The sequence below is a fragment of the Solanum verrucosum genome, unplaced genomic scaffold (assembly GCF_900185275.1).
Source record: "Solanum verrucosum unplaced genomic scaffold, falcon-dt-bn FXZP01000253.1, whole genome shotgun sequence".
Lineage (NCBI taxonomy): Eukaryota > Viridiplantae > Streptophyta > Magnoliopsida > Solanales > Solanaceae > Solanum > Solanum verrucosum.
This window is the reverse complement of record NW_026019984.1, coordinates 4,297,389-4,309,511: the sequence shown is the minus strand read 5'-3', so window position 1 is coordinate 4,309,511 and position 12,123 is coordinate 4,297,389. Positions and strand designations below refer to the sequence as shown.

At 36.1% G+C, this 12,123-nt stretch overlaps 1 pseudogene across 1 annotated transcript; it reads right to left on the bottom strand.

The window, feature by feature from the left end:
* Nucleotides 1-5,980: 5,980 nt before the first annotated feature.
* Nucleotides 5,981-11,802, bottom strand: LOC125818002 (calcium-dependent protein kinase 7-like; annotated as a pseudogene). The gene is made up of 9 exons (XR_007442333.1): nt 11,545-11,802; nt 10,723-11,248; nt 9,187-9,310; nt 8,953-9,096; nt 8,457-8,609; nt 8,222-8,336; nt 7,884-8,051; nt 7,516-7,746; nt 5,981-6,360 (listed from the first exon to the last, which is right to left on the bottom strand). The product of XR_007442333.1 is annotated as a calcium-dependent protein kinase 7-like (transcript).
* Between the last annotated feature and the right edge of the window lie 321 nt (nt 11,803-12,123).

The window sequence follows — 12,123 nt, the reverse complement described above, 5'->3', positions numbered from 1 at the left end:
GCATCCTATACCTGGCCAAAGGTATAGGACCTGAACTGCCTAATGGATCCACTAGTCTATTTCGAAAGGGGTTCATCTAAAAAGTATGACCCATTTCTACCCATGATGACTATAGGGTTTTATGGAGAAGTGAGCTATCTGAACTCATGCCCGCCCCCAATTCGGTGCTCAATACTACTCCCAAAATATACTAGCTCTTATGTTTTAAAAACATACTTCTTCTGTGATTTGAGATTAGTGCTCAAAACTTAGCTCAAAGGCTATCTTGGAAATCTCAGTTTCCCTGCTTGCTTCATTTAGAAAGCTATTACTCTTTTCTAAAAACTAGCCCAAAGGCTCTTTGGAAATCTCAGTTTCCGTTCTTATTTAAATGTGAAAACATTTTAAATCTCTTTGGGAATACTTAGTCCCCATATACTTTTGAAGAAATGAACTTCAAACTTTACTCTTTACTCAACTTGAACTTGAAGTCTTAAAACAAAGTTAAAACTTTTGGAAAACTCTAAGAACTCATCTTGACTTGACTCTTACTTCTCTTGACTTTGATCTTAACTTTCCTTGAATTGGATTATGGATTCAAGGTTCATGATCTCATGTTTATGGATGATTTCATGATGTTTAGATGTATTTTAGAATGTTAGAATCGACTAGGAAACATAGGTACATCACTTAGGAACACATACGAGAAGGTGGGTAACGAATGGGGAGAACTGGCATCCCTGGCGCTTTGAGAGGCGTGAGGCGCCAGGCCCCCAAACCTCAGAGAGTTGGGTGGGGCGCTCTGGCTGGGGCGAAGCGCCAGAGGCCAAACCTCAGAGAACATTTTGGGGCGCGACGCCCCAACCCCTGTACCCAGGTGTTCTCGACTTTTCTCCTCCGTTTTTCATCTCTAAACCCTCCAAACTTCCATGGTACTTTCCCCAAACCCCTAGGATCAATTGTACCCTCATATACAACCAATCTAACTCGCAAAACAACCCGGAAACATGAATCAATTCACCCCCCCCCCCCCCCAAGCATCAACAATTCAACCAACAAGAATTCTACAATTTGTTCTTCAAGAACCTCACTTTTCAACATGTAAACAACTCCAAACCAAAAGGATTGAAACAAGTTGGTATGTGGGTGAACTAACCCAACACAGAAAGATCGCACATACCTTAATAGGGATCACCCCCGATGAATTCCACTCGCAATCTTGAATGATCTTGGCTAATTTTTGCCTTCTTCTCCCGTTCTTTCTTTCTCTCTCTCTTCTCCAATCCCTAAGTGTATTCTAACTTTTCAAAACTGAATTAAGTTCTTTTTTACCCCTATAAATCCCTAAAAACGAATTAGGAAATTAATTAGAGAAAAGACCACTTTGCCCTAAATCCGGATTGAAACTTTCCTCGATCCAACAGCCCAACTTCCTGAAGGCATATCTCACTCATACGATGTCGGAATTTCGTAAACTCAGCGGCATTGCAAAGATATCTCCAACGGCTTTACAACCATAACAATAACTTCTCCTAACTCATCCATATATAGGATTTATGCCGTTTGAAAATGGCCAAAACTCACTTTCTTAACTTAGACAAAATTTCCAGATTTCCTTATTCTTTCCAAAAATCATTATTTTCAGATTTTAAACTCTTTCTAGTCGTTTCTAGGTGCGAGATGTTACAAAAAGAGCCTATAAATATCTTATTTCTTGTGATGGGAATGTTATATGGTGATGTGGTGGGAATAAAAGGCACTAGGCTTGGGGACACTAAAAACATTATAGCTGAAGTAATTGTTGTTAGTTGGTTATAAAGTGATCTAGTCTATTGTCTTGTGCCTAGAAAAAGAATTTCTATTTGACTGAAATGCTACACACCCTGTGAGAATTATCACGCCCCGAGTCTACACCCTGGACATGACCGACACTTGCGAACCATTGCTAGCTCCCAAGTGAACCTTCGGTCGGGCTGACTACTTAGTGGAAGATTTCACTCAAGCAAATTAAAAGCTCTAAAGAGAAAAATATAACTCAACTGTCTCAAATATTCATTTAAGTAAAATATAATATTCGCAAAACACTTTAAAAAGAGAATTTCTAAAAACAACTTAACTCTAGCTATCTATGAAGTCTCTAAGTTCAACATAGACGTAGGTACAAGACCTTCGACTCCCTAAAGTAAATATTGAAATGAAAAACAGGGCCCTCCAGAATGCAAGGAGGACTCCCCAAAACTCTCAAATGGGAAGTGCAAAGTGATCTCAATGAAGCACCCGTTGATGATCCTAAACACATGTATCTACATCATAAAAAGATGCAGGTTGAATGACATCAGTACATTGAATGTGCGAGTATGTGATATAGCCGAAGCGAAATGACTGAATGAAAGGACATATATATATATATATATATATATATATAAAACTGAGTGTAAAGAAAGAAATGAGTGAAATCATAAAACTTTACAAAATACTTACTCATATCTGAACTCAACATATTAAATGATATGATAAAAATACACGTTTAAATCTATTTAAGAGATTTTCTAACCAATAACCATTACTATAAGCAACGTGATAATACGACGATTCGCCCACACTGCCAGAATTGTCCTATCTATACATTGCCTGAATATGGAACATCTCAACTAAGTGGATCCACTAAAGCTCTGCTCAAAAGCAATAAGGAGTCGTCTAAAAATTACGATATTTTACCCATGTTGGCTACATAATTTATGAGATATGTGAGTTGTCTGAACTCATCCTCATTGCGGTGCTCAATACTACTCCCAATAAATATATACTCATGCTCAAATGTATAAAACATACTCTTTCTCAATTGGAGATAATTGCTCAAAATATCCTCTTAAAAGAGGTAACTGCTTTGAAATATCTCCGAACTCACAAACTAATTTAGAAATTAGAATTTTTCTTTTCTCAATTTAAAAAGTGATACATTTAAGAATATTTAGTTCCCTTATACTTTTAGCCAAATCATGCTTAAAACTCTTTCTCAAAACTGAAACCTGGAAGAGACAACAATTCATGCAATTCAAGACTACATTCATGATATCAAGCATTTCATCAATCAATCAATAAGGGTCACAACAAGGCAATTACATCATCATGATCATCGCATAGACTTTTCATTTCAATCACTTTTTATTCAATAAGATTTAGCAAGTGGACAATTAATCATTCACCTCATCCCCATTACACTCAACACACAAACAACGAAGGGAATACACGAATTCTACTAGAATACAAGATTTAGGAGATCACTTGCCTTAAATCAATCAATTAATCACTTCAAGAGTTGAGTCATCCACTTCCGACCAATTTCTAAAGCTACACAATAAAAAGCAATCAAGTTTTGACAATAAATTTCCGGAAACAACAATACTCACATTAATTTCTTTGAAAAATGGGTGAATCAACTCAAAACCCAACTCTGAAAATAAGGTTTGAATCTGAAATTTAATACTTGAAAATATTACTCAAGGCCTTAGGAACTCATTGGTGAAAATCAATTCGAAAAAGGACTTAAAATCAGTTTACAATCTCCATTTTAGTTAAGAACTTGAGTTCTTGAAAAACCTTGTCATTTACCAATCAAAATCCAAATTTTGAGGTTATAATTCATAAATAATCAAGGGAAAATTACATGGTTAAGCAAACATATACTAGTTAATTAATCATCATAGCTACAATTATGTTAATTACCACTCGCGGTCAACATTCAATGATAATTACGTTGGCTAGGGTTTCGAGTCTGTATAATTCACACGTTTGTATAATATAATTTGCATAACTTTTGCATAATATAATTTGTATAATTGTTTAAAGTTGGAATGTTTGTGTTTGTATAAATTCGTTATTTTGAGTTTATACAAAAATAATAACCGCGAATTATACAATCTCACCCGTGAAATATACAAACCCGCGAATTATATAAACGGAGCATCTTAAAGTGTAGCTACAGCCCGTAAATATGCATACTATAGCTATGAGCATAATTAACTTTATTATAGTGGCTATTTGCGAAAATTCCTTAGTAATCAAAGGGATAAGAAGTTTTAGGGTCATAAAAGCTTACCCAAATGATTTAACACAAGAAAATCTTTCACAAATCACCTCCGGGGATTTCCCGAGCTTAAAATAGAAAATAGGGCTTAAACTCCAAAAATGGCAAGTCAAATCCCTCCCCCCCCCCCCTGATGTCGCTTTTGTGACCATGGGTTCACTTAAGCGAATCCCGCAAAAGTTGGGGACATCGTGATCGCGAACTAGACCTTTGCCAACGCCAAGGTCACGAAAGAAGAGGTTCATTTGCAAACGCGAAGGTCAACTGGAATTGACCCTTCGCGAAAACAAGCTATCCCTCGTTGTCGCGAGGTGCACCAGAACACAGACATTAGCAAAATCAACTATCTCTCAAAATATCGAAAAGACTCTCAGGATTCGTTCAGAACCCCGTATACACAAACCACATATGCATAAGACTGGGCATCGGACCGAAATGGGACCACCGGACCGGAATGAACCGGTACCGGACCGGAACGGGACGGTTTGACCAGGTTGTTGACCTGTACCGGGATGAACCGGACCGGAATTACCGGGATGGAGGCTCAGTTCCGTCCCGTCCCACTATATACCGGGATAGAACCGGGACGGACCGGAATGGACCGGAACGGAACGGAATGGGATAAACGGGATGGCACATATAGCTATTTCAAAAAATAATTATTTTTTTGAGTAATTTTAAATTACGAAAATTCGAATGTTTTTTTTATTTTTCTAAGTTATATTAGTTTATAGTATTTAAGTTTTAAAATTTATAATAATTTTACTTAAGTTTATTTTAAAGATTTTTTTTTTTAATTTTTACATATATAAGTTGTAAGTTAAGTTTAATAAAGTTTTTTTTTAGTTTTTGAGCTTATGTAGTTATGTTATAAGTTTTAAAGATTTGAATCTTTTGAAGTTTATAAGTTATTAAGTTATACTTATAATTTGTAAGTTAAATAACTTAAGTTTGTAATTTTAAAAAAATTAAATAAACAAAAAAGAAATGCTAATAAAAGTAAATAATGACAAAAATATTATTTTTTATTTTAATTAAAAATGATTTACCGGGACCGGACCGGTACCGGACCGGACCGGAACGGAACCGGAATGAACCGGGATGAACCGGTACCGGTATACCGGTACCAAATCATGGTACCGTTCCGTTCCGTGTACCGGTTCAATGTATCCCATCCCGTCCCGAATACTACCGGACCGGGACGGACCGGAATGGTACCGGAACGGACCGGAATGGTACCGGTACAACCCGTTCCGGTGCCCAGCCTTACATATGCATATCAATTACATCCAACGTTCCGAACTCAACGGAACAATCAAAACACAAATCTGAGGTCTCATTGACCCAACATCCGTGAAAACCACAAGAAACTAACTCAACGCCTAAAAAGGCTAAAACAAGCTTGATACCTCTCAAAAATCAACCAACACCTTACCTAAGCCTAAAATCATCCCCCAAATCCAACAGAACTCTCAAAATTCTGATTGGAGCATCTAAACCCCGAACGTTTACCAAAGGCTAAATTTCCACAGTTTCATAACTTAGGACCTCAAATCCTCAAAAGAACTCCGAATTTAAAATCGACAATTTTCAAACCGTATACCACATTCCGAGATTAATGGAATCGACAAAATTCCATTCCGACAGTCGAAACTTCAAAAGACACTGAAAACCTCTTTTAAACAAAGTTAGCCTTTCAAACACAAATCTTACCAAATTCTCAACTTAAAACTCTAAGTTCGTAACCAACTTTCAAAAATTAAACATAAAATTCTCGGGGTCGATAATAGGAAGGGCAAAATGGTAAATTCACGAAGTTTTCCCAAAATGACCGACCGGATCAATACATTACTGACATCTAAGTTTCAATCTTAGGAGAGTTACAATGATTTGTATGAGCCTTAAAAAAATTTATAATAAGAATGAGCTTATAACCAATACATGTAATTACATTTTACAACAAGGTAAAAGACCTCAGAAATTCTTTGTTAGATGCCTAGGATGTAACAGGTTGCAGACCTCACACCTCAATCCTATAGAGCTCAAAGGGGAGGAAGCCAAAAAAATTGAAGTGCACAGCAAAGAGAAGAGTTTCTTTTTTCCTTTTTTGACATTTCTTTTTCTTCTGCATTTGATCATCTACCTTCCTCCTTTCCGACTTGTATCGAGCCATCTCTCATCAATTTTAAGCTGAGACTGTTGAATCGTTCACGAGAATACTGTCTCGATGCTTTTCTCCAATCCGTACCAGCCTTCATCATCACAGCAAATTCCTCGTAACTAATGCGACCATCCTGCATGGTTATAGACAATGTAACTGATGAACTTTGATGCTGTGGTAAGAAACTAAAAGCTCAAAATGAACGGCATTAAGTCGAAATGAATGATAAAGTTGAACAGAAGATCAGTGAATGGAAAAGAAAATACAATTTAGAAAGGAGAATATATAAATACTCTCCTCAATTAGTCCCCCAATCCCACTACAGACTTAAACTTTGCGGGAGGCCTATTACTCCTTGTTCTTGTCCAAAATGTATCTACTACAACATTGAGACGCCACGTGACGTGCAGTATTTACTCTCATAAAGCGCCTGAGGTGAAAAGAATCAAAAATTTATTTTTTGTAGCATTTCTTCTATTATATATACCATCCTACTCTTTTTTTAATGCTTTCTTAATCTTTCTCTTCCTTTTTCTTTTTTTAAATGACAAAGACAAAGGGAAACATGCAACAGCTACCCTTTGAGTGCGCACAGGGTAAAACCCACATTCTTATAGCTCGCAAACTACACAGGAGAGGTAACCCACACTAGACAAGCCAGGTGCGACGAGCTCAACCCAGAAGGCAAACCCCTTGCTTTCGTTGGCAAGGGGTTTCGAACTTGTGACCTCCAACATGGAAGTCTCAAGCCCAAACCACTGGACCACCCTAAAGGGTCTTTCTCTTCCTTTTTCTTATTCCCTTACCTATGACCCTTCTTTTCCTTTTCTACTAATTTGAGTTGTTTGATAGGAACATTTGATTTTTTGTACTGATTGAGCTGTTTAAGTTGCCAGAAAACTAAAACTAGGTTGAATCCAGATTTTTCCAATGTGAAGCTCTCCCTCCATCTTTTTCCAGATTTAGCCAGAGGACATTAACATGTTGGGGAGACGGAAAAGAAGTGAAAAAGGAAAAAGGGATAAATGACATGAGCAGCACATGCATACACCCTAATGTTCACATTTGGCATATATGTACCTCTCAGGATGATAGAAGATACATATTTTACAAGTACAAGGGGATAATATGTCTTCAACAAAGTTTACGTGTAGTTGGGACTCCGGAACCAGATGAGGGGGGTATTTATGGTTCCACAAGCAATTAAAGAGACATTTGTAAGAGACGTCTATGCACTAAGTATGAAATCCGGTAGATATACATGAATGGACATACAAAAAATACTGACCTTGTCAGTGTCAACATCATGCATAATGGCATTGATGACTTCCTCACTGTTGCCACCATCCTCACCACTTAAGGCACTGCGCAGCTCCTCAATTTCTATGTAACCACTCTGATTTCTGTCGAAAACTGAAAATGCTTTGTGCAGGTGCTCATCATTTGCTATCTTTCTAAGATGAACAGATACAGCGACAAACTCCCCGTAATTTAAGCTTCCATCTCCATCAACATCCGCCTGTAAAAGCGAAGCAGAAGATCAAAAAAGGAACACTTATATTAATATTAGCCGCTTGACTTATAAATATACATTTAGTCCTCGTAAAGTTGAAAGAAAATCCAATCAAGCAAAATGAAGTGCATGAGAATGCTTACAGCTTCCATAAGAATCTGAAGATCAGCATCAGGGATCTGATGGCCCAGCTTTTGCAGACCATTTTTAAGTTCTCCAAGGTTAATCTTGTCTTTCTTTCCTGTATCCATCATATCAAATGCTTCCTTCATTCCAGCCACTTCTTCCGCTGATAAAAACTCGGCCATAATCTGTGCAAGCAATGAAGAAAGAATATAACCCCAGAAACTTTTGTGAGAAGGCAGAAATGGTTTGTCCTTATTTTGGGCTTTAAGAATTACGCATATGAAGATATCCTTCTGAGAAGGTGCAGAAAGCTAACGATATGTATAGAACTGCAAATGAAAAGGAAATAATTTACCATTAGAGCTCTTTTCTTGAGCTTGTTCATTACTGAAAATTGTTTAAGCCTTGCTTTCACAGTCTCACCCAATGAGACATTTGGTGCTTTCTTTATATTTGTAACCAGGTATGCTCTGCATTCATGTATATGCGCGAAAGCCCAAAAAAAGTCACTAAATTGAACTTATGAAACTGAGAGAGAATAAACAACAAGCAAATGAAAGTATAGCATCTCAACAGTCAACAAACATTACCAAGAACCTGCTGAGCTGTGAGCCGTCGAGTTGGATCTGGATCAAGCATCTTCTTTACAAGATCCTTTGCATTATCAGAAACCTTAGGCCATGGATCTCTCTTGAAATCAACCACAGAGCGAATAATTGCTTGGGCTACTCCTTGTTCAGTCTCTGCACATATTCAGTAGAATTTTAGGCAATTACTGAGAAAACTGTGAGTAAATTAATGGAAGCACAAAGTACTGACTATCACAGGCCAAAAGGAAAAAAGGAACTTTGATTTAGATTAGTCCAGGAAGAGGTGGGATTCACTCTTGCAGCCACCCTCACCTAGTCATCTACGATGTTAACAATGCATCAATATGTTTCAAATTCCATTTTATTGTGACACTCATTAATTAATCACCAAGTTCTAAGAAATGCATAGTATGCATCAAGGTTAATTACTTTGTTCTTTGCGGTGAACCGAGGCATATTACTTGTTACATAAAGAAGGGAAATAAAAGAAACGGACCTGCCCAGAAAGGTGGAACACCACAAAGAAGAATATAAAGGATAACTCCAGCACTCCAGACGTCAACCTCTGGGCCATAATTGCGTTTTAGGACCTCTGGAGCCATGTAATAAGGACTTCCCACTATCTCGTTAAACTGCTCCCCTGTTAAAGAAAATAAAGATGACTCCAAATATTAATCTTTTCTAGCATCAAAAAAGTTCTAACACACTGTGCCATTAGTAATTGCATTACCAGGTTTAAAGAACACTGATAATCCAAAGTCAATAGCCTTCAGAGGAGCAGCTTCTTTCTTGTTACCAAAGAGAAAGTTCTCAGGTTTGAGATCACGATGCATTACTCCATGCATATGACACATCTGAAATGTCATTGAAACTCCGTAAGTTGAAAATTGAAAGAAGAGCAGTCATTTCTTGAGGAAACATAATGCAACTGGAAAGTGAACATTGACCAAAGATGTATGAGCAACCACATACATTAAATTGTATAAATTTGGGATAATTAGCCATCGTGTTTGCATCAGTTACCACCCCGTTCTTATAACAACTCTAAACAACTAAATGTAGAAACATGAACTTCTTAAACCTATTCCATAAAATGAATATCTCTCTCTAATATGTAATTATGTAAGTTGAGCTCTCATGTCATTATGGTCACCAAATACAGTTTAAAATTGAACCCTGTTAGCAACAATCCCATGCTATACCAACTAATGCTGAAAGCAAGCTACAATAGATCTCCCACTCTGGAAATAGAATATAAAGACCAGCATCTTACTCGTTACTGACAGTTATTTTACATTTCTATTATTCTAATTGCATCTATACAAATAAGCTATCTGCCTTATCAAAAAAAATCTATACAAATAAGCTATCTGTCTAAAACTATCACAAGTTGCGATTCATAGTTGACATTTGGATGGTGAAACTGAAATCCTCTGTGTTATTAGCTTCTTTAAGTTTCATTTAAATGGTTAGCACGAAAGTATATAATTTAAAAGGTATTTGCATGAGAAAAATATAGGACAATGAAACAGTTGCCAAGAAAGAAAAATTGACAAGACAAGATAAGAAAGATAAAAAACCTAACAACGTTTAGAGCATGCATACACTTTTTACCTAAGTTGCTCGGACTCTCCAAAATTGTTGCCGCACCAGAGTCGGATCCTCCAAAAATGCACTACTTTTGGAGGATCCGACACGCACCTGTCGACATTTTCGAAGAGTTCGAGCAACATCGCTTTTTACTATATTTGACATCTAGGTATAATGATATTGGAAGATAAAATCTAGTCTAGTTAAATGCTATAGGATCTCAACGTGTGAAATGAATCAAATAAAAACGTTAAGCACTCATTTACAAACAGCAAAGTAGATCCTGAGCTAAGAAAGGGAGTGTCCTATCTACCAAGAGAGTGCAGACAAACTCAGAAAAGGAGTGGCTCCCGTCCCTAAACAAAACACCAGTCAGCTTCCGTTTTCCTTCTAAGAGACAGTAATCGGCATAACAAAGTAGGAAAATTTACTGAAGAAGTGGGGAAGATATTCTTAAAAGAGATTCTTCAACAAGAACATTCATTCTGCTTACAAACAGGAAACTTCAATCTCAACATTCTTTTCTAGTCTAAATTGACACTTTCAGTTGGCATTGTCGAATTCAAACTTCATTAACATAATCCTAAATTAGCAACCCCTAAATTACATGAAATAAACAAACAAGTTGCAATTATACATGAAAAGCAAAGACAAGCATCAATTAGTAAAATTGTACCTGAACAACTTCTACTATAGTCTTCATAATAACCGCAGCTGCTCTCTCCGTATAGTGTCCCCTAGCAACAATCCTATCAAACAACTCACCCCCCTCACAAAGTTCCATCACAATATGCACTGCATTATCATCCTCATAAGTGTCCTTCAAGGTCACAATATTAGGATGTTTAGGCAAATGCTTCATGATCTCAACTTCTCTCCTAACATCATCGATATCTACAGCAGTCCTAAGTTTGTTCTTCGATATCGATTTGCAAGCATATTTGTCCCCTGTATCAACATCAGTACATAAATATGTAACCCCAAATTCTCCTCTTCCTAGCTCACAACCAAGATCATATTTTTCTTGAATATTGTGTCCTGTTGGATCTTTCAACACAACAAGCTTGTTTCCATCACCTCCAGATGCTTGAGTTGCACCATAATCAAGAGCAAAAGGGTTTGGTTTGTTCTTCTTCTTATTTTCAGAAGAATTACCAGGTGTCCCACAGCAATTTCCCATAACAATTTCAAAATATCAAATACTGAAAAAACATAACAATAAAAAATCAATCTTTGAGCTAAACAATGAAACCACTAATGTCGTATTCAAAGATTCATTCAGATTCTAACTTTCTTGAAACAAAAAAACACAAAAAGCATGCATTTTTAAGAGATCTTCAAGAATATGAACCCATATTTCAAGATTCTGATAAATTTCTAATCTTTTTTCAAACACCAACATATAAATTCAAAAAACAAGAAGAAAAAAAGATACCAACATACAGAAACAACATTAAAAACCAAGATTAAACAGCAATGAAATGTAGAAAAAAAAAACCTGCAGAAAAGTAAAATGTTGCCTTTTTTGTTGTTGTTGTTGGAGATAAGAATTGGAGGGTAGTTGTGGAATTAAGAGAAGAATTTGAATATGAGAAGAAAGTTGTTCATGAAGGTGTGAAAACTAAATTCACCATTGGAAGAGAGAGTCAAAGCTCTTTTCTACAGAGACTTTTCTCTCTTGGAAACCCCCATCTTATTTTCCCCATTTCTCTATATTTTTTCTCTGTCATTTCAAAGGATATTTTCATGGTTTTCAAACTATGTTATAGAAAAATTTGATTTAGATGCTCGAATTATCATGTACTATTTTTGTTTGAATTTATTTATCCTGTTTGGATTTAGGATGAATTTTTTTTAAAAAAATCTTGTAATTTTAATTAACAATAAGTTAAATGTATCAAGTAATTTTAAGCATGTTAGTAAATAATTGAATTAAAAAATTATTTTGAAAAAAATACATATATGAGATAAATAACAATAAGTTAAATGTATCAAGTAATTTTAAGCATGTTAGTAAATAATTGAATTAAAAAATTATTTTGAAAAAAATACATATATGAGATAAATAAATTGAAAT